This window comes from Harpia harpyja, chromosome 3, assembly GCF_026419915.1.
Source record: "Harpia harpyja isolate bHarHar1 chromosome 3, bHarHar1 primary haplotype, whole genome shotgun sequence".
NCBI lineage: Eukaryota > Metazoa > Chordata > Aves > Accipitriformes > Accipitridae > Harpia > Harpia harpyja.
The window spans coordinates 77,114,065-77,136,383 of NC_068942.1; the positions used below are offsets into that span (position 1 = coordinate 77,114,065).

Genomic DNA, 22,319 nt, shown 5'->3' on the forward strand with positions numbered 1-22,319 from the left:
CATAAACAAACGTGTCTCGTCACATCTATTCACTTAACTCAGCCATCGAGGGGTTGCCATTCCCGCGTGCATTGGCTTTGCAGAATAAAACGCTAATGGCTTTTGCATCCCCGGTGTGACACCGTTCCTCGCCTCCGCTCAGCCCCAGGGCACGGCTCCCGGCTCCACAGCATCCTTCTGGCTCCGCAGCATCCTTCTACCTCGTGGACCAGGAACCCCTGCCCTGGACGGACCACCTGCCTCCACCATGCTATTTGGGAGTGCTGGGGAGAAAACGGCTCCTTTGCGTGGTGAGGATTAAAAAAATAAACGGACTCACATCACTGTAGCGTTTGCAAACGTTCCCTCATAGCAGATGAGCCCTGTACGGCACCGGGGAGCATGGGTGGTCGAAACAGAGGGTGCCAGCCACTGCTCACAGCTCTTGGGAGCCCAATAAATAACACTGCGGAGCGCAGAGCTCGGAGCTGGGAAGGCTGCAAGCCCTGCCAGCCCTTCCCAGCCCAGGCGAGAGGGAGAGCGAGCTGGCACGTGTGCTTTGTGCGGGTCCTTGCAGCCCTGGCTGCCGGCTCCAAGCACTTTCTGGTTGCGCCGTCTCAGAAATCACCCTCATCGTGAATATCTTTGAGGCCAGGCACAGCAGCGTTTGGGGACTATCGCTCTCCGCTGCAGCCCTAAAATGAGCTCTGTGCTCTCGCCGTGGCACGGCAGGTACCCAGACGAGGCGGGTGAGCCCGTGAGCATCCCTGAGCACCCGGGGCTTCCCTTCAGCTGCTGCCCGTGCGATACCCAAAGCAATACAGAACAGGCACAGATCTACCTTTGATGACTTTAATGCAACGCAGGAATATGCAGCCAGCAAACAGCCACTTCTTCGCGCGCTAGAAATCATTTAAAATGGCAAAGAGGAAAGGCAGAGCGTGGGGCTAGAGCCAACGCCAGCAAACGCCGTGGGGATGAAGGCGCAGAAGACGTGCCACCACCCCCTGCAGTTTTCACCCTCGCCAGGGGACCTTCTTCCGACTGTACACGTGCTGCTCTGCTCCTGAGACACCAGGAAAGCACAAACTGCCCTGCCCTCGGAAAGCGGTTCTCTGCTTTTCACAGCTAACAGAGTCAGGCATTGCCACAGAAGCCAAGGAGTTGATCTTTCAAGGGCAAAGCTGATTCCTCCCACCTTTTATCTAAAATTTGCCTCCCCTCTCCATCTGTAAGCCAAATCAGGGATGAAGCAGGTCAGTGGCTCATTCTTTTAGGTACCGCTATGATACATATATATAATTTTCTTTGTTTTTAATTAAAGGGAAACTCAGTCACTTAAACACTTCAGTCAGCTTAATTCTCTCTCTCTCTCCAGGAGTTTTTGGCTTTTTAAATAACAGAAGCAATCAATCATCCCATGGAGGGCAAACACCCATTTCTCCCCGAAGCCCCCAGCTCCAGCCGCAGCTGCAGCCATCCGGGCTCCTCCCGGCATGCTGGGGTGGAGGAGCGGGAGAGCGTGGTGGGCTGGCACGGTACGGCATGCCAGGCTCCCAACACACAGGCGGATAAGGGGGTTAAATCCAGCTACTCAAGGATAAGCTGGTCAGATACTGCAGATAAGCAAATGGTGAATAGCGGTTTGCCAGCCTACAGCAAATACCGACACGACCCGGTGCATGACTGTCACCAGGTATTTAACTCAGAAGTTGCCGATATTGGAGACCCTGAAGCTATATTTCGTTAAAGCTCTCCTGATGAACTGCTTTCTTGGCTATTTTGAAGCCTGCAATAGAGAAAGCTGAAAAGATAAAGCAACTCTTAGCTTTGAGGCTGGCACCACGGACAAGATGCAGCAGTGCTTTTTACCTGTTGTTGTGACTTTTTGGCCTTTCAAGGACACTCGTGGGGCCAAACACAGAAGAATCTGAGATGCTGTCACACCAGACAAATCTCAGGAGATGAAGCAACCAGAGACCCACCCAGCAGCTCAGGCAGAGCACCAACACAGACAGACCGGGGTGCAAACAGGCGGCCCCCAACACGCACATGGCCACTTGCTGATCTTAATCCCAGGCACATAAATCCCCAGGTGGCACCTTTGGACTAATACCTTAAATTTCCTTCCTGCTGAGACTTAATTTCCCTTTTGCCTTCCAAGACTAAAACTTCTTCCAACTGCTGCTCAAGCCGACCAACAACTTTTTACTTTTTTGCATCCAGAAATACTGAAGTGCTGCCTCTGGGAATTCTGCAAAGACGGAGAGGGCCCTGTTCTCTGTCCTGAAGCCACCAGCCATGCCCAGGTAGCTGCAGCATGGCCACTAAACTTTAAAACCTGTCAGACAATGGAAAGCTTATGGGTACGCTGCAAGACCTAGTGCTTCCAAAAGCTGCATTCCCCAAAAACCCGGAGCTGGAGATCTCCACGCAGCTGCCTATGGAGCATCCCGCACCTCGGCCGTGGTCCAGATACAGGTTAGCAAGAGAGAGCAACGTGGGTCTTGGCCATGGGACGCCCCATCCTGCTCTCCTCCCAGCTCCGTTCGGAGGCAGCCAGCTGCGTCCCGCGTTAGAGCGTTTTGCGTAATCAAAATGGGAGTTAGCCTCTGTAACCACGACTCGAAGGGTATATTTAACTCAACTGGAAGACAAAGGAGATCGGGTCCACCGCAGATTAAATTAGCTGAGCCTGCTTATGCCAGGAGCTCCCGTCTGCCATGGACCACGCCTCCCACGGATTTATTCCTCCTAGCTCCACGATTTAGTGGTCCCCCAAGGAGGAATGGACCTGCTCCATCAAAGCTCTGAAAAGGGAAATACACAGCAAAGAGGCAGCGAAGTAGGTCCAACAGGTTCCCAAAGTCTTGGGCAGGACACAGTCTCACAAGGGTTTGCATCACCTGTCTAGACCCCAGAGCCGCGGCGCGGGATGAGGTGCAGTAACCTGCACGGTGCTGCACCACCTTCAGCCCAAAGGGAGGAAGAGGAGGATGGGGGACAACGGGGAATCTCCTCAAACCACCCCAGACCCCAGCTCCAGCGTGTCCCCTGCACCCCAGCACAGCATGGGAGGAGGGTGAGGATGTTTCCCTCGTGGTCTTCAGGACCTTTGCTTCAGATCTGCCTCCTGGGAAAACGTTCAGTTTTCCTGCCTAGCTTCCACCGGTAACATTTCACCCCCCATCTCCTTCACTGCGGTCTCACACAACTCAAAGGCGCGGCCAAAGATGTGGTTATTTTTATATTTTCCTCCCAGGAGATGGTATCTCCACAGGGCATGGCTGCCACGCCACATCAGATCACTGCACCGCGCCGGCTCAGCCCCACGACAGCAGGACGAAGCCTGAGGGAGACCCTGCTGCCGGGTGTTTTTCTGTCTCACTGGCATTAAAACTCCCCAGATTTCCAATCAAGGGCATACCAAAAAGCAAAACAGCCCCAGCCCTAAAGGTAGCAAAGTGCTGTCCCACCCCCTCTCTCCATAACCCCCCACCCAAGCACCAAAACCATCTTCCAGTCATCCTAGTTTTGGATTTTTCCGAGGCTTTTGCATTCGTCATTGCACCCCACAAGGCACTTGCCTCACTCAGATCCAGGTCTTTGTGGATCCAGGACTTCCAAGTTGACCTAAATTTCCCCCGCAAACAGGCAAGAACTGGGTTTGGCCGTGCCAGGACGTCGAGGTCCACAAGATGACCATCCTCGATGTGGCACATGGGCTTCAGCACAACATGGAATTTCTTTAGACCCGCATCTCTTATTGGGCACTTTTACACTGGGAGAAGAAAAAAAAGCAGTACTTCCACAGGTAATCTAAGAGCTTTTGCACTTTAAAGAGCAGGGAGATGGAGAGCAAAGCGTGGGGCACGCAGGGAGAGGCTGGTTCGTACACCCATGGGAGAGGGCCAAGCCGTGCAGGAGGATGGTCTCGTGTGTGCTACGGCCCATCTGCAGCAGCTACGCCCTTGCATGAACACAACATCGTGATCCCACTACCAACACCCCGTAACCCACCGCTGGCAGAGCCCACACTCCCGGTTCGGAGCTGGGGCGGCAGCGGTGGGTGGCAGCCAGGAGGGCTGGGATGGGGAAAATGGGATCCTTTCCAACACAGGCAGCGCAGTTCGCCCAGTGTTTTCCTTCCCTCCTTCCCTCGAGATCACTCTCCCCACCGTTTGGCCACGACAGAGAATCCAGGCATTCACGGGAGAAGGTATTAGGCTGTGTACTGCTTGTCTGCAGTTACTTTATAAATAAAGGTGATCATAACGAATGTTTGCACCCTCACACAAATCCCAGTGCCCTTCCCCCACCCACACCTCCCAAAGCAGAGCACAAATCCAGCTGCTCTGCAATCTTATCTTGACGCAGAAACGGTCTGGGACAGAGATATAAGGGTTCCCCGAAGGCACGGTTTCTTAAAGGCATCTTTATTTAGTCGGTTCTCTTCAAAAATGCTGCACTGAAGTGCCGCTCCCGCACCGGTTTTCATTGCAGCAGCAGCAAACACCACCCAGGCAGGGTCCCCCAGCGTGGCGATGCAATTTCCCCCCCCACCCCCCCGGAAAGTCACGGGGTTTTCCCAGGCTGAAAAGCAACCCAAGACCAGGGGGATACACCAAGGGCAAGGCACTTCGGGTGACCCACAGCTGAGTGTCACCAGGAGCTCCCAAACGCGCCCTGGTCTCACCCCAGGGATCTTACAGGGATGGGGACCGGCACATTAATGGAGTCCATGGGATGTTCCCTATTTATCCAGCAGCTCTGCCTCCAACCCCACGCCCGCTATCCCAGGGATTGCACGCTAGCAGCCACATAACACCTAATCCCAGGTTTCAAGAACCAGAGCTACAAAACAACCGCACAAAGAGGCAGCAGTTCGCACGCATCCCGGGGAACCTCCCCACAACCAACGCCTCTCTATTTATCCAACAGGCGATCTTTACACGTTCAGCTGTTTTCATCCCACCCCGCTATTAATGGATGCAAAAGGCAGTTGGGTAAGGCGTTCGGCAAAAATCTCATTTAGAGATCAAGACAAGCTTAATTGCTTTCTAGCCAGACCTGCACAAAGATGGCTTACTCCACAAATACAGTTGCTAATCTGCCCATTATACGCCCTAAGCTCCCACCCACAAAGAAAAAGAAAATAAAGAAAAGATGCACAAAGGAATGCAGTATTTTGAGCATGTTACTTCCAGCAAGTAACACATCAGCAGCGATGAATTCTGCAAGAACAAGGGCTTTGCTTTTCTTTGAAGGAAAAGGATAACCGAGTGGTAAACAAAATAAAAACAAAAAGACCTAACGTAGATCAAATCTGCATTCTCCACAGGCAATCCCCATCCCTTTCGGGTTCTTGAAGAGCATTTCCAGCAGCTATTGTTTCTGCAGGCAGGCAGAAGCAGGCGAAAAGCTTAAGCGGCCAAGGAGACGTCATGTCACAAGTGACGGAGTAGAAAGGATGTAGAACCTCGTGACTAAAAAGCACAGGACTGAAACCCTGGAGAGCTGAATTCACTTCCTAACTTAGCTGTAAAAAAAAAAAAATTAAAAACCGCGAGTTTCCTGTGTGATCACATCCTAGATGATTTATTCAAGAACCCGGTGTCGAAAAGCAAGGGAGGGGGAGGAAGCAGGAGGAGGAAGGGGAAGACTCGGTCCTGTGGGCTTTTAACAGGCTTGGGGTTACACCAGCACTGGCAAGCTGTTAGCATCCACCTGCGCTGGGCACTGAATGACCTGGAGCTGGTGCCGGGAAAGCACTGAGCATCCCATGAGCTCAGGTGAGAGACCACCCTGCTCCTCTGCCCAGATGTGCGGCGCAGGCTCGCCCATGCCACATCCCCAACAGCGGCATCCCGCAAGCTTTCAGAACGTGGAACTCCGAACAAAAACAAAACCACGTGCAAAACGGAAAGGTTAGTGATAATTTCCCCTCTTGGAGCTACGCAAGAATTTAGAAAGAAAATAAAGCTGTCCTCCAAACGCAGCATGTTATAAATTAGACGGCAATGCAATTACAGCGCCGCAAAGCCAGCGGCAGCAGCGGCACAGGTAGAGAGGTGACGAAAGTGCCTTTTGGTTACAACCTTCTCCCCTTGTGCAACAACCCGGGACTCCCAGCTCTGGCACTGCAGGTCTGTTTATTTTCCCGAATTCGAGCCAATTCTGCTCGGCAGGAAGCGCTGCACCCAAGGGAGAGCGGAGCTGCGGATCCTCTGGCAGGACAGAGCCAAAAGCACGGCCAGCACTGGAAAGGACAGCGGTCATCTGGTTTGGACCTTTACAGCAACATCTCTCAAGCTCCAGAGCACCTTTGCAAGAGCCTTTTGCAGCAGGTGGGTTCACTACAGGGCGGAAAGCCAGAGAGGTGTTTTTCCAAGACCTTCCTCAACCATGACGCGTGCTCGCAAATCCAAGGCTTAGCTCAAGCAAAGGGCAGCCTGGTCCCTGGCCTTGGACAAGGCTTGCCAGGCGTGGAGGTGTGGGGCTGGTGCCATCCCAAAAAGCTGCCATGGGAACCCCAGAGTGAACAGACTCAAACTTTTACTTTCAACAGGGACAGCAGCTGTAATTAGCAGCACTGAGCACAGCCCAGGTGCTGGGTATGGACATCCCCGTGATGGTCACTGACAAGGCGACTGTTAGATGTGGTTTGTTCGGCTTCCCTCCCTGTCCCAGAAAAACGAGCACCCATTTTTCAAGGGTCTTTCTCCACCCCCTCCGCGCTGCCCAAAGAATCCATTTCCCAGAGCAAGAACATGCATCTCAGGATGCACTGTAACAGCCCGTTGCCGTACCTGGAGCTCAGCCCTCAGTGTCCCCAGGGATGGATCCCTCCTTAATTGCTCCAACACCCCACGGCATACTGGCAACACCAGACCCCAAAGACACAGTCTCGCCCCGACTCCCACCAAAATGAAAGACGTAGTCCAAAACACAAGGCAAAGGGAAGAAAACGTCGCCGTGAGGCAACCAAGCTACAGCTGTGAGACACGTCATCGCCACCGTCTCATGCATCTCTCACCTAGTTCAGCCTCAACCCCAGTGCAAAGCCAACAGAGCTTCCTCTGATGCCACTATGAGCGATCCTTTGGAAAACCATCCGCTGAGTATTTTGAGGTTAAAGTCCCTCTTTACTCTCTTTTTCTCATGCTGAAAGCTGTCACGCTATAGGAGGGCTTGAAAAGCGAGGGAGATACTGTATTTTACAGCTAAGGGAACGGCACAATTTCATGACTACGTAACCCAAATCACAGCCCATCGCACATCACCGCAGTTTGAACACACCTATGGTCAGCGCTGCATCACTTCAAAAATGGCAAATTTTGTTGAACCTGGTGAACAGAAGAGCAGCATTTAATACAAAAGTAAAAGTGAGAAAACGATGAGCATAAAGACTCATTTCCAGCTCCATACCCAAAAGCAAACTGACTGCAGGGATTACAGTATTTAGCATGCTCCAAAAATTTTCCTCGACATCTTTTTGCTCCCTGTGATGGGTAGAGACGTCTTGTGGCTCTAGAGCCACCAGCTGTTTCACATGCAGCTTGCCAGGCAGCACTCTCTACAGAAGATAAAAGGAGCTGGAGTTTATAAATGGATCCGAGTTGTCCCTAAAAAGCCTCCAGCCTCTTTGCAGGATGCCTCCAAAATGCCAGGGCGAGGAGGCAGCACGTGGGCTGAGGTCTCAAAACCAACCTCTCGTACCCAGAGAGCTTTGGTAAGCAAACGGCTTACGTAAAATATCTGCCAGGACACCCGTCTGAAGCACCGGCTCTCGTAAACAAGGCTGCTCCAGAGGCACTGGGGATTAGCGCAGTTCAAACAGTCCTTGGCGTGACTTACCGGAGTACCCAGGAACAGATTTGCAAATTCAGCTTTTCTCCTGCCTGACGCTCGCCTGGCACCACCGAACAACACCCAGGTTCCCGGCAGCCTTAACCCTACCGACTCCTGCACACGGAAGGTGAGAAACAGGGACGGGGATGGGAGAAGCCCCGTGCTTGACCACAGGACTTGATGGAAGAAGGAAACCCAAGGCGGCATCGCCGTGGGCCTGCTCTTCTCCCTTGCAGCTGGAGGAGGTCCAGCACCAGGCCGTCCGCAAGCAAGCTGGGCGAGCGTCCCTCGGCAGAGGAACGGCAGCCGAAAGATATGCATGGGATATGCAAGGACGGTGCCAAGCAAAACAGGGCAGCTGAAAATCACCATGCATCTGAAAGGCTTAACCCAATATTAAGGCAGAGTGCAGCCTCTCTTCCCTGCGCTGGGCACGCAGCCGCAGCCAAGACACTCCTAGCGCTTTGGGGGCAGAGGGGAGAAAACCTCAGCAAAGGAAGCGTCCTTTGCACGCGATTTCTGTGAAAGCCAGGCACGGCGAGGGTACCCACCTTCCCAGCGGCATCTCCCCCGTCCTCAGCTCTGCCTTGGGCAAGAAGGTGCTGCGGTTGCCAGAAGCAGCAGCGTGAAGGAATGGGAGCGTGAAGGGTGCCTGGCAGCCACGGCAGAGAAAGCTTTACACAAACAGATTCACAGTCGCTTACGTCCACACAAGCATCCTTGAAGGAAACAGCTGCGCCGGACCTCAGCTGCCGCAGACTCGCCAGGATTGCACACGAGTTCACAGCTCTTCCGAGCACCGTTCATTCAGAAGATGCTAAGGCCAAGCGAGAAACAAGCACCCAAAAAAAAAAATTTAAAAATCTCACGACTAGGTGAAAGTCAGATGGACGTGCAGCTCTAGAGAGCTGCCTCGGAAAGGTCTGCACAAAAGAAACACTCAGGAGCAGCAGCGGGGCAGACCCACCACAGCCTAAGCTAAACGTCATGCAACGCATCTGAGCCAGAAAACATCCCGGCTGCGCTGCCTCTGCAGCCATGCCATGGCAAGCAATTAATCTTGCTTGTTTGGGGTGGGGGAAGTGGTCTCCCGACTGTTCCTCCATCCTTCACCTCCCTGCTGCAGCCGGGAGCAAGATCTGCTGCTAGCAGAGGTTGCCCGTAACAGGCACTGAGCTGCTAGGACATCACCCGAGCAGCATAACATGCCGTGGGTCTTTCCAACACCCTGACCCACTGCGCTCAGACCCGAGTGACTGCAGGTCCCGTCCCAGAACGATGCCGCTCTGCTTCCCCCATTCTCACACTCCAGTTTTCTTTGATTTTTAGGACAAGTACCATCCTCTCCTCCCACCCCAAGCGGTGCAAAGCTGGCTCCCGGCTGCAGAGCACAGCCCCAGCTCCCCTGCCCTGCAGCCTCAGGGTACAGGCAGTTTTGCTCCTGTCCAAAAACAGTGCGTGCACTTTCCTGCTTGCTGATAGTCTACCCTCAAACGCTCAGCCCTAAAATCTCTGAGGACACCCTGCGTGCTACAAGAACCTCCATTGGGAAGACAAGCTGATCCTCGCTCCCGCAAATCATCGAAGGAACCAACACCCTGCAGAGCCTTCCCCAAAAGCTGCCAAGCTCCGTAGCTAAGTTTTGCATATTGGTACAGAGCCCAGCTGCTGGTGTTTCATCCAAACCCCCCCAAGTCAGCCTCTGAATGGCACAATTTTGAATTGCCTTCCTCCTGCCACAGTGCCCCGGGGCAGGATCTGCCAGCAGCCCAGCCCACGGGCACAAAAGCCCCACGTGAAAGAGGAGCAGCAGGGAGCAACCAACACCTGGAGATCCCACTGCAGTTTCCTCTGCTCTCCTGAGCAGGGCACGGGTCAGACGAATTAACTGGGTCCTTCCCCTCTCTTTATCTCACCGATGTCTGGCTGCTGCTGGGCTGCTTTGAGCTTTGGCGCGGCTGCTTTCCACCCAGGGCCTGTGCAAGAAGGGAAGAGGAGCCTCAGGGCAAAACTCCTGGCAACAGCCCAAATCCAGAGATTGGGAATTGGGTCACTGCCTTCAGCTTCTGAAAACCGTCCCTTCAGGAGGGCTGGTAAAAGCAGCAACAGTCGCCTTCGCCACCAAAGCCAGCGCTGAACACTTCTGCTGCTCCTCCACCACACCCTCCACACGTTATTTCATTTACCCTCTTGTAAAAACCTTGACGGAGCAGCATGGAGAGGGACAGCCCTGACTTCCAGGCGGTGAAGCTGCATGCACAGGGAAGACATGATTCAGGTAAGCAGCACGTAGCTGAAAGCCCATCACTATGCAACGCTCACCCAGAGGAATGCATAAGACGAAACATGAAGCCACTTGTCTAGCGAGGCGAATAACCCTTCAATCATCTGCCAGGCCCTGCAAGCGCCGGGGAGCTTGGCGTTCTGGCTTGAGAAAGACGAGGATGCCTCCAACCAGCAACATACCACCTCCTACTAACCGCACTGAGGACGCGCTGCTGTATTTCCTCGGTGCCGAGTCCAGAAGAGTTCAGCGAGAGCGCTCCAAAACGACGTAAAAGAAAAACCCAAACAGCAGCGAAGCAACTGGCGTGTCCTCCGGGAGGAGACGAGGCACGAAGAGCAACCCTGCTCCGGTGGTTTGACACGTTAGCGCCAGTCAGCAGTGCTCTAATGACAGGCTGGCGCGTGCCGTGGTGGGTGAGAACATGCCCGTCCACCAACCCTGACCCTCCAGCGGGTCAAGGCAACGTTTTGAACACAAAGACTCTCCAGGCAACTCAGTCCATGAGGAGTAATACATAGAGTAATTTACAGAGTCACGATAATACTGACTCATCAATGACTGTCACTAGGTTGGGCCACCTCATCCATTTGGCTGATTTAGGAAGAGGCCAGGAGCTATCTCCTCGCCCAGGCGCTCCAAGCAGCACAAACCTCTTCCATTTAGCAAATTCACAACAAACTCCCCCAAAGGACTGGGGACAAACGCAGGAGGGAGCACAAACAGGACGGGGTGATCAGAGATTCACGCGGAGTGCGCAGAGGTTACTCCAGACCTGGGCACAGCATGGGATGGGACACCCTTGGGAATGAACCCACCCAACTTCACCACGAGGAAAACACAGGCCAGATGTTCAGGCAACTTCACGCATTAATTTGGTTAATTTGCTATAATTCAGGTGGCTGGTGCTCAGGCCACACCAATCATGAAACAAAGCACTGTCAGCTCACATCATGAAACTCTCCAGTCAACTAACCACGTCTTCATGGCGTGCCACGCCGCTTCTCTCATCTCCACCTCCTTTGGTTTTCTTCTCAGCGGCCACAAAGATTTGAAAGCTCTATGACTCACCGAGCTGAGATTTTCTACGCTACTCCAGAACTCCTGGTTCTTCAGCGTATTCCAAAACATCACAACATGCCAAGAGGACAGGAGATACCAAGTGGAAATGATCTCCTGAGAGGGCAGGAGGGTAAGCAGGCACCAGCACGGCTTTCCTCCCAACCCAGCTCAGGTTGAGGAAGCAGGGGGGGGGAAGGAGAATCAAAGGCAAATAGCAAATCACAACTAGAGTCTTGCAAGGGGCTGAGGACTCTCTATTTTTTGCATGGAATAGGAAGTTGGAAATACATCATTAAGGGTGAGGGAGCTAACGCAACATGCAGAAAAGCTTCTGCTGCCGTATTTAACTTCTTTCCAACCCTTTACTAGTTGTTTCTCTCATCCCCTAGTATGGTAAGCACATAGAGTAAGTAAATCTATATGGCTTAGCATCTAGATTAACTAACACAGAAGTCAGAATCAGAGATTCATTATTTCTTCCCCAATTTACAGCCCTTTGTTCAGACCACCTCTTTTTTCAGCACAGCACTGGTGTCTGTTGTGGTGCAGGAGTGAAAAGTACACATATGATTATCTTAAAAGGGTGGCTGCGGCGGGGGGGAGAAATCAATATGGACATGATTTGAATTTTACAGCATTCGGCTGCCACGACTCGCAAATAAACAGCTGTCCCAGCAGGTCCGTGCAAGCTTAACAGCACAGCAGTAAAACGCAAGGTTTTTCTTCCCCTTTTAAGAGTTTTACTTGTATAAAAGAGTGTATTTAAAAAAAAATAATCGCAGGCTGAAGAACCGTAGTTAGGTCACACTCAGTTCCAGCAGAACAAGCGCATCCTGCTTCACATGGCCTCACCAGTCACTCCACAGCAGTGGCAGCTTTCCGAAGCCAAGTTAAGATATTTAATTACCAGCATCAAGTCAGAAACCAAGGCATCCAACAAAATCCTCATTTGTGAGCGAAGCCTCCAGAAATGTCGTTGAGCAGGCTTTGGCAATCTCCAAAGCTGACAGCTGGATGCCCTGGCTTATCGACTGCTAGAGCACACGCAAAAAAAAAAAAAAAAAAAGCTCTGAAAACTTGCAGTGCTGAGCAAGCCTTCAAGGCAACCCTGCCAGCCTCTCAAAAATGCTCACCCAAATAGGCAAGCTTCATTTATTAATACTTCAGAGATAAAAGTGGCCGTGTAGGAGCGGCTCAGTGCATATCTGCGCAGCAGGAGCACGGGCAGAAGACAACCACCCACTCTGGGTGGTGCATCTATCAGCATCCATGGCCAGCTTATAACCAGTTCAGGTCATAAACGCAGCAGGTACGTTTGCTACCTGTGCATGCGGTGGGCTGCTGTAAGCGCATCAGCCAAAGACCTTCAGGCAGCGACCCAGCGCCGACGGTCAATGCATGCAAACTGCAAAGCAAGAGGATGGAGTGACAGGAGCCAAGCTCCTGGCTGGCCGGTAAACAATATTTGCGAGGAGCCCGGCCACCCAACAGCTCCCTGCCTCCCCTGTGTTGGTTTCCTCAGCTGTGACAATGACAGTGCAGGAGAAGAGGGGGAAGAAACCAAAACAAAGCGCAGAAGCAAGGGGAGATAAACATGACCTAGTTAGACCGGCTGTCCCCAGCTCCTGCCCATCCCCAGCGAGAGGGCTCATCTGGGACCGGAGGAGCCGGCCCGCCGTGGCTGTCCCTTTCCCGCACCCCTGCTGCAAACAAAGGGTCAGATAAGGAGCCAGCTCAGGTCAAGACCGGTTTGACTCCGTTTCGAGCCCAGGGGAGCGGATTCGGCGCTGATTTTACACCTCACCCATCCTGTTTGCCTCCCCGGGGCGGAGGCCAGAACGCAGAGCGACACGCATACGCCTGGCTGGCTGGACCCAAAAACCCCAGGGCCGTGGCAGGGGCAGCACCGGCAGAACCACACGCCAGCTGAGAGCTGGCCGGAGCGAGGAAGTGTCAGTGCTTCCTGCTGTCACACGCCGTCGGGCAGTCAGACATCACGGACTTTGGCTTTTGCTTCCTGCTCCCGACGGAGCAAGGGCAGGTCCCAGCGTACGGCCACGGGGAGAGCAAGGCGAGTCGCTCATTAAACGAGGAACAGCAAGGTGGATGCCTGACCCGCAGGGCTCGGGAGGCAACGCACGCCGAAATGAACCCTGGCGCCCATGGAAAGAGGTCTGGACGCTGCAGGACCTGTTTACTCCTGGTGGGACCGAAAGAGGGGCAGGCAGGGAATGCCCACGGCTTTGGCCTATGTTGTTTTCAGTCAGGGAGGATAACAAGGGTGCATCGCAGTTCACCACGGTGGCCTTAATACACAACGCCACTCGATTTCCTATGCAGTATCAGAATCGACCTCTAGAGAGGGAAAAAAAAAAAAAATGAAAAAGCCTTGTTCTGCTGTCCTTCTCGGTGCAGCCGGGAGAAGCCGGCTGGCTGTACAATGCTGAGCGTCTGCAGTGCTTGGGCCTGGCCGAAACCACCGGGGCAGCCCGTGCCCACGGGCTCCCCTCCCCTCGCCGCAGCACCTGGAAAACGGGGCTCGGCTGCACCCTGCGATCTCCCACCCTCCTCCGATGTCTGCGGGGAGCTCCTCGCCCCCAGTTGGGCAGCGCGCAGCCCCACCAGCTCAAGCGGCTTTCGTCAGGAGGAGAATTATCATCCGTTTTTGCCTTAAATTAGCCTTGATCGCTTAAAGATGCAGAAAGCCTGTTTGGCACAGGCGCCGATGCACGAGGCAGCACGGCTCTCTGCAAGCGGTGCGGACCCCAGCGATGAAACTCCACTGCTAACACTGATGACTTTGTGCCAAGCCAGTCAAGATCAGGCAGGATCCGACCGCATCCATCGCACGCCAATGGCAGCGGGTGCCAAGCCCTGAGGCTTGCGTGCAGCAAGGGTATCGTCCTTCCTCCGTGCAGGCCCCCTGACCCGAACCTCCCCAGACTTCCAGCCCGGCGCAGCCAGCGACAGACCCCGACCTCTCCGGCTGGCAGCTCTCCGGCTGGTGCCCGAGCCACAAACCCGCTCGTCCTCCGCCGCTGATGCAGCCATACCCGAACACCGAGACGCACCGAAATCCTGCTGCCACCCCGGCTCCCGCATCGGAGCATCGGGCTGGACCAGAGCACGCCTGCAGCAAGGTGTTTGACACCAGCGCGGGCGGCTCCGCACGTACGGACGATTAAGCAGCCCCAAATTGCTGTGCCGGCTGGGGAGGCATGGGGGCGGGGGTGCAGAGACACCCCCCCCAAAACCCGCTCTGCTCAGCCGGGGGTACCCCATCCCTGGGGCTCTGCAGGTACGCAGGGGGCCACATCCCACCCCTGCGGGGCCCAAGCCCGGTTCGGGAGCTGCCGCAGGGGCGGGAGCCGCCGTGCCAGCGGGAGCCGGGGCCGGAGCAGCCCTCGGAGGCGTTGCCATGGAGAAGGCAGCGCAGCAGCATCCCGCATCCCACGCCCGCGGGTGGGCGCCCCCCCCCCGGCGTCCACAGGGGCGGGCACCGCCCGGGCACGGCGACGGGGCCCCGCTCCCCTCCCCGCGCCACACCGGGGCCGGAGAGCACGCCAGGCCCCGCGGGACCCCGCACCCGGGACACCGGCGGAAAGGGGGGGGCGCCCAGGGCCCCCGCCGCGCCCCCGCCCGAGGGGACGACCCCACGCAGCGCCCCGCGGTGGGGTGGGGCGCGGGCTCGGCTTCCGCCCTCCCCACCTGCCCCACGGCGGGGGAAAGGCAGCCCCCCGAGGGTAGAGAAACCCCGGCACCCCCCCCCCGCCACAGGCACGGCCAGCGCCCACGGCCCACGGGAGAAAGGCAACGCTCCCCCCCCTCCGCCGCCGCCGCCGCCGCCAAAACCCACGCAGCCGAAAGGGAAGGAGGGAAGGAAGGAAGGACGGAAGGGAGGGAGGGCGGGAGGGAGGGAGGGAGGGGCGAGCGGCGGCGGAGCCGCTTCCCGGCCGCGGTGGACTCACCCCCCGGGCGCGGACCGCCGTACCTGCCGGCGCGGCGCTGGGCTGCGCGGCGCGGAGCCCGCCCGGCCCCGGCCCACAATGGGCCGCGGCCGCCCCGCCCCTCCCGTACGGCCCGGCCCCGCCCCGCCCCGCGCGCTGACGTCACCCCGCCGCCGCCACGCCCCCCCGCCGCCGCCGGCGGGAGTTGTAGTGAAGCGCGGGCAGCGGCGTGGGGCCGGCGGTGGCGGTGTCCGAATCGAGGGGGCCCGGGTGGGACGACGGCCCTTGCGCGGAGCGGGAGGCGCGGTGCGGGTCTCCCGCCGTTGCTTGTGCTGCGGAGGAACGGCAGGCCGCGTCCTGGGGGCGGGATGGGAGGAGGGCGGGGAGGGTGCGGCTCCCACCCGCGGCGAGCAACGAAGATGGCAGCTCCATCCGCCCGGCGAACGTGGGTGATCGCGGGCACGCGGGAGGAGCGTCCCGGCGGCCTGACAAAAGGTCTCCCAAGCCACGACGTTCTCCGCCTGTCAGCTCGGGTTGAAGAAATCCGTTTTCCAGGGGTTCCCATTTCACGTAAACCAGAGCAGCGATCTGATACGTGGCTGGATTTCCACAAGCACCGGAATAGCCTCCTTGCATGAGATAAGGCTGTGGGCTTCAAGCAGGAGGAGTAGTTATTGCTTTCAGTGCAGATCAAAACTGCAGATCAAATTAATAGCGGGTAACATTTTAGCTTAAGTAAGCTTTTTCCTTTTTTTTTCTGGATAAGAGGTCAACATCTCGTATGAATTTTTGTCTCGGCAACAACTGCATGGGAAGGTCTGAAAGGCTGGAAGGGATTTACAGGGATTGTTTTTCACATGGAGCCCACACAAATTGATACAGAGACAAAGAAAGGGCCAATGGTGGGAAAGGAAAGAGCGAGCATCCATGGGGGAGTTGATAGCAAAGCGTGGAACAAAATGTAACGTGAGAACCCGGCTAGGTTATACACAGCCGTCCAGACTCCTAGGTGGCCTTCTGTACGAGGGAGAGAGACGGAAATGTATGTATGTATGTATGGAGTCCATGCGAGTGTTGCTAGACAGGTTAAGCCCCTCGGGCCCGACGCTGGCATTTTCTGCCCATCTGAGCTCCGTCACAGGGTTTGATCTGCAAAATAAAACCAGGGTTGGACCCGTAGAGCTTCAACCCATCCTATACGGTTTCAGTCCCAAACCCCACAGTTCACACCAAAATCCAGGTTCCAAACAAGCAGTCTATAACACCCCTGGAGGAAAATGCAAGAGAGTCTCAGGAATTGTATGCCCATTAGAGAAATTTGTTAAAACGTCAGCTGAATTTTTTTGTTTTTCAGGCAAGAAGGTATATTTTATCTCAACAAAGCCACAATTCCATAAAGTGGATTTTCTCCTTCTTCTCACCGTGCCCAGTCCTTTTCCGAACCTCTTCTGGTCTCCTGTAGCAATGAGCTCCGCAGGATAAGTGTGACTTGCCAGGGAAAAAACTATTTCACTTCACTGGTTGTGAATTTCAAAGTCATCCCAGTTCCCTGTTACCGGGCTGGGTTCAATTCTGAGCTTTTTAAAAGCGCTCTTCACAGCCTAGTCTTTGGCAAATAACCACCAGCCCTTGAGCTGTCATCCTGCGAATGAATCCTTCAGCAGGGAATCCATCCTGCACCTTCCTGGAAACTAGTCGATACTCTGAAAACTGAAATAACCCCTTCTGAAACCATCGACACCTTTCTATAGACATACTTGTCTTGCCAAGGACTTACCATTCCCCAGAAGCATGAGAAGATGCAAACTGCCAGAGGTACCCCAGAACCTGTCTCTGCGTCCGTGCCAGCCCACAGCAAGAGATGCATTCCTGTAATTGCTGTTTGCATCCTGATGGCTGTATGATGCATGAGGTGTCCCATCTGGGTCATGGTGGGGCTTGGGAGGTTCCAAGTGCTGGGACCCTTCTTTGCAGAGGGGCACATCGGAGGCTGCATCTCAAGCTGAAGTACCAGAAAAAGGGCTCACAGATCATACTGGCAAAAGGAGTAATTACAAGTTGCCACAACCAGCTGGTTTTTGCACAGGGGTACAGCAGGGACCCAAGGTGCAAATGGCAACGTACTCATCGTAGTGTGCGGGCGCTCTCTTAACGTTACCTTGGTGTTGGTGCAATGGGAGGTGACAATCATGGAGGCACTTTGGGGGTAAAAGGTGTCAAGGGCAGATTATCTGGAGCAGTAAGCCCAATGATGGTGCTGTGAAACTGGTGGGACACAAGGATAAGCATATCTGTACTGGGGAAGAGCCAGCGCAGCTTTTGACGAGAGAAATTATAACTCTCAAAATCTACCGCAGTCTTTGGATGGAGCCAAAGATTTGGTGGACAACAGAGATCTAATGGATATAAGAGATACGGATTTCCTAAAGGCTCTGACAAAATCCTTCATCGAAGGCTCTTGAGGTGAGTAAGGAGCCATGAAAAATTAAGTTGTTTAAAGACAGAAATCACAAAGGCCAGACAGGAATGGTCAGTCTCCGCAGTGGAGGGTTGTCCAGGGGAGTTTGGTGGAGATCTCTGCAGGGGTCTGTGCTGCTCAGCATCTTCATCAATGATGTGGAAGTGGGGGCGAGTGGGGAGGTGGCGAGGGTTGCTAGTGACGCTGAGCTGCTTGGAAAGGCCGACGGCAGCAAACCGCAGAAGGACCTCAGGACACTCGGTGATAAAATGACAGATGAAATTCAGCGAAGATAAATGTAAGTGATGAGCCTCAGAGGAAGCACTCCTAACATCATGCACACAGTGATGCGCTCTGAACTCACCGTCACCCCACAGGAAAAGGATCCTCGGTTATAAGAAGAAATTTGGTGAAAGCATCAAGTCATTGCCGAGCAGCAGTCAAGAAAGCAAATAAACAGGTAGGAGTTAATGAGGAAAGAGGAAAAACTACCGTACAAATTCCTGGTTTGCTCTCCTCTTGAATACTGTGAGCAGTTCTGGTCTCTGTTCTCACCAAAGAAAGAATGATCAAAGATATGGAGCATTTTTCACCCAGGTAACTGGCTAGGCTAGGACTATTCAATACAGTATTTCTATACAAGCCTTGGGCTCAGGAAGTCCTGGAGCTGCAGCCTGCTGCAGGCTTGGAGAGTTTACAGGAAAGTATCCCTGTACCCTTCTCATACCCTTGACTTGCCATGCACCATTGGTTATGGGAGAGAGAGGAGGCTGGGCGGCATGATCCCTGCGTCCGACCCAGCACAGCTTTTCTTATGTTCTTGCATTCATCTTTGTTCCTCCACAAAATGTCATCCCAGGACTCCCCTTCTCACTCCCCTCCTCAAGGACATTTGTTAACCATGTAGTGATGGTTTGATCTGGAAGGTCCCAGCCTGGGCAAGCAGCTGCATAATGGTTGGCACCTGGAAGTGCATCTTCCTCATCGAAATGGCTCAGCCATTTTTTGGAGCTATAATTGCCTCCTCGGAGCTTGTTTGGAGGCTGCTTATCAAGTGCCATTGTGTTGCTTCCCTGCTTGTTTTTCCAACAGCTGCCTATTAAATTAAGCTCCTATATTCAGACAGGAAAACCCAATAACAAACCAGCTGCCCAAAGCCTTTTGGCTAAGTAGGACACATGCAGTAGTCATCCCGTAAAACAGATGAGCATCCAGCCCTGAGAAGGGGAGAACATGGGTACCAAGCCTGCCTGGAGAATAATCCCTATAATGCCTTGTAACAGGAGGCTTTTGATAAGGTTTGTTCATTGGATGCAAAACTAAACCAGGACTTTCTCTGAGCTGTGGGGAAAAAAAATGGGTTTCTTGCTCTAAATCTGTATGAATATACTCGGTATTGTTCATTGTTAGCTGCTCACTAGACCCTATAAATGTTCTCTGAGCTCAATCCGTGTGAGATCAATACTGTCTTATCCCCGAGGGAGAGTTTTTATGTGTCTGCTCCAGTGAAACTTAAAAGGACACTCTTGATTCAGCTGAGAGTAATAGAATATGGAACCCATCCCCTTACAAAAATTAAATAAAATTGATTTTGGAAGAAAAAAGCCCTCTCTTCTTGAGGTTATAGTCTTTCATGTTGCACAGATGATTTTCAGCAGAAGAATGGGCCATAGCTTTTATTTAATTGTTGTTTTGGTCTAAGCCAAAGACTTGCGCCAAACGAACAAAACCACACTCTGAGCTGCTACCACCATCCTGCTCCACTGGAGCTTACGGGAAGATTTCCATCGACCGCAATCAGGGCTGGTTTTAGCTCAAAGGTAGGAGACAGCGTTATTATGCTTTTTGCTCTTTCTTTGATAGGAGGCTTTTAGAGTACGTAGAGGACCTTTTGCGGCTCTGTATCTGAGCTGGGAGGTTCTGCTTGAAAACAAACCGCACCCTAAGCCAGCATTATCTGTGACAGCGCCGAGCCCAATCTCGCCCCAGGATTCACATCAGCTCCCAGCAGCTGGCAGGGGGAGGCGAAGCTTCGGCGTAATGTTTCATAGCCTCAAAAGGGAAAATAAATGCATTCCCAAGGCAGGACTCAGCCGTGCCTGTGTTGGCTGGGAGAGTTAGCAGAGACTCAGTGGATTTAGACCTGATTCTGCAAAGTCCTTAAGCTTGTAAGGAATTTGTAATTTGCTTGTAAGCAAATACCCGTTCGCTTCAATGGCATTTAATCACATGCACATAAATGCTTTATGGCATACAAGGGAGTTGTATATTGGTGGAGGTGGGGATACTTAGCCCAAGCAACTGACTTCTTTTCCAATGTGTTCAGAGAAGGGTAAAATGTAAGAAATAATTAGAGAGCAGATTGTGAGACTTCTTGTGAACAGCTACTGACTCTAGTAGAGGTCTTCCCCAGACCTGCCCTGTCCAAGCCCACTCTCTGCTGGGAGATTCTAGGAGAGCGCAGCCTCTGCCAGCCCATTCCCCTGCACAAACCACTGTGCCCTGCAGGGAACAGATAACTCCGACGAGTGGCAGCGAGATATAAAGCACTTGCAGGCATGCTGGGGGTATAGGAAGCCATTAATAATCTCAGTGCGTCGGCCAGGGTCTTTCACCCTGCGCCTCTCTGCGACTCCTGCGGTTGCCTTTCTCCCCTCTCGTCTGCTTTCTGCAGCCGCCTGAAGCGCCTCGTACTTCCCTCGCCATCCATCCTCCGGGCTGTCTCCCGTGAGATGCTGTGCGTGTGGCCGTGCCCTGGTTTGGATCATCTTGCTTGTGCCTGGCCTGTCTTCAGCAGGCTCCTGCCGCGGAGCTCCTGGCTGCTCGTGAAGCCAAGGGTGAATCCTCCTCCCCGGATCCTCCTGCCGGCACCAGGCTTCACGCGCAGCCTTGTGCCAGCATCAGATGCTGGGCCTGGGGGGAAATGTGCTGCTCAGGGTGGGTCAAAGGCACTATCTCTTCCCCCCTAGAGTCCTTGACCCTGCTAGAAGACAAGCCATTCCTGATTAGGGGTATGTAACTTTGCCCGTGTCTTTGCCCCCTATTCCTGGAGATTACTTTTCTTGCTCTGAATTGCTATCGAAGGTACCAGACAAAAAGACCCAACCCTGTTTCAAGGCAGACAGAGCAAATTCTCAATGGATGAAAGTTCAGTGGCCCGTTATCTTTCTCACATCCAGGGTTATTTATTTCCCAAGAGCAGCGATAGAGGTAAGGTGAGGGGTAGCAGCCAGGGAAGAGCTGAAGCAGGAGGAAGAGCAGAGAAGAGGTGGGAGAGGGGTGTAAATCAGTGCCTCTCTCTCAAGCCCAGAGACCACTGCAGATTTACACCAGCTGTTGCTCGGGCTGTCAGAGAAGGGTTTAACAGGGATGCGTGCATACGCGGCCTACAGGGAGAGCTGCTTTTATTTGTTCACATCTAGCCGGGGTTGAATTTATTGCCTTTGCAGAGGGGCCAGCAAAAAGCCAGGGCGTCACTTAAATCCCATTTAAAACCTCAGATTAAGGCTTTGCAGGAAGTGCAAATGGGGAGGTGGAAGTGGCCTGGCCAGATGCTGGCTCCATTGCTTGGGGGAGCGGGCTACAAACCCACCTTGCCGTGATGACCAGGGAGCCAAGTGAGGCTGTTGCCTGATCAGTAGAGTATCTTTTGCTCCAGAGCTGTAGCAGAGACAGAGTGAGGAAGTGCCAAGTCGCCTTAGGCTCATGCTGAGCCTGCATCCTTTTAATGGAGCATAAAACAGTTAACCCCCCAGGTCACCAGGTGGGTCCCAGCCCAACTCCACCATCCGTTAGGGAGAGGAGCTTATCCAATGGGAATTAGGAACCCTCATCAACGGGCTAGCTGCATTTGAAATATCTTAATCCTCCTGATTTTTGATACGATTCAGTCTTCTAAGCATGTATCTTACCTCTGCAAGATGCCTAAGCCAATTCTCGGCGGTGTTTGTCCCTAGTGACTGAGCCAAGGTCACACATGGAGCTTGTGGCTGACCTGCAAACTGCTCCCAGATACCCCAAGTCCTGGCCGAGTGCATTAAATCTCAAGACCGTCTCTGTCTTGCTCGCTATTTTGGTCACCCTGATTTGTCCTGCATCATTAAATTTTTACAGCGCTTGACTCCAGATGACTTCAAGTTTGTGCCTCCTGTCTCCAGTAAGTGCAGAGCTAAGAGGTTTTGTTCCTCCCAGCACAAGGGCAGGAATGTGAAGACTCAGCGACCAGCTCAGGCAGGAAAATTTCTCCCATCCCTGATGGCTGTGTAACTGGACATACATGCTCCCAGTATCTTTCAAAGCATCAGTGTCGCTTTTGCAGGCCTTGGTACTGCATTTCTTTCTAATAAGCAGAATTGTGGGCAGATCTGATACAAGACTTGAACAACAATGTTACAGTCAGCAGAACAGTGGGTCCTGTTGCATCCCCGTCGAGAGATTGCAGGGCAGGCATCCTGCGTGGATGGAGCAAGCACAGGACTGCTCCAGCCTCCCCGCTCCATCGTTGGGCACTCCTGGGGGGACATCAGTGCCCTGAGATCATCTTTCTTGGCTGGGTATATTTGCTTATGGGTTTTCCCTGGAGGGCTTCTGGTTGCTCTCCAGTTGCAGTTTCTCTGCCGCGAGGACTTTCACAGGCTCGCCTGCCCTTTTCCATGGTACCCAGATGCTGCTCCACCCCAGGGTCACTGTGCTGCTGTGGCTTCATCAGCTCATCAGAGCCACTGGGCTGGGAGTGGTG

General features: G+C 53.7%; 1 protein-coding gene across 5 annotated transcripts in view; it reads right to left on the reverse strand.

Annotated features, from left to right (window-relative positions):
• The window catches only part of DAAM1 (dishevelled associated activator of morphogenesis 1), a 98,707-nt gene extending 83,454 nt beyond the window's left edge, over positions 1-15,253 (reverse strand). For 2 of the 5 annotated variants that reach the window (XM_052783492.1, XM_052783488.1), the window contains exon 1: positions 15,145-15,253. The gene's annotated coding sequence lies outside the window, so the exon portion shown is untranslated. Of the gene's footprint in view, positions 1-9,625; positions 10,534-15,144 lie in introns of those variants that run through there. The other 3 variants (XM_052783489.1, XM_052783491.1, XM_052783490.1) reach the window with 3 other exon arrangements.
• Between the last annotated feature and the right edge of the window lie 7,066 nt (positions 15,254-22,319).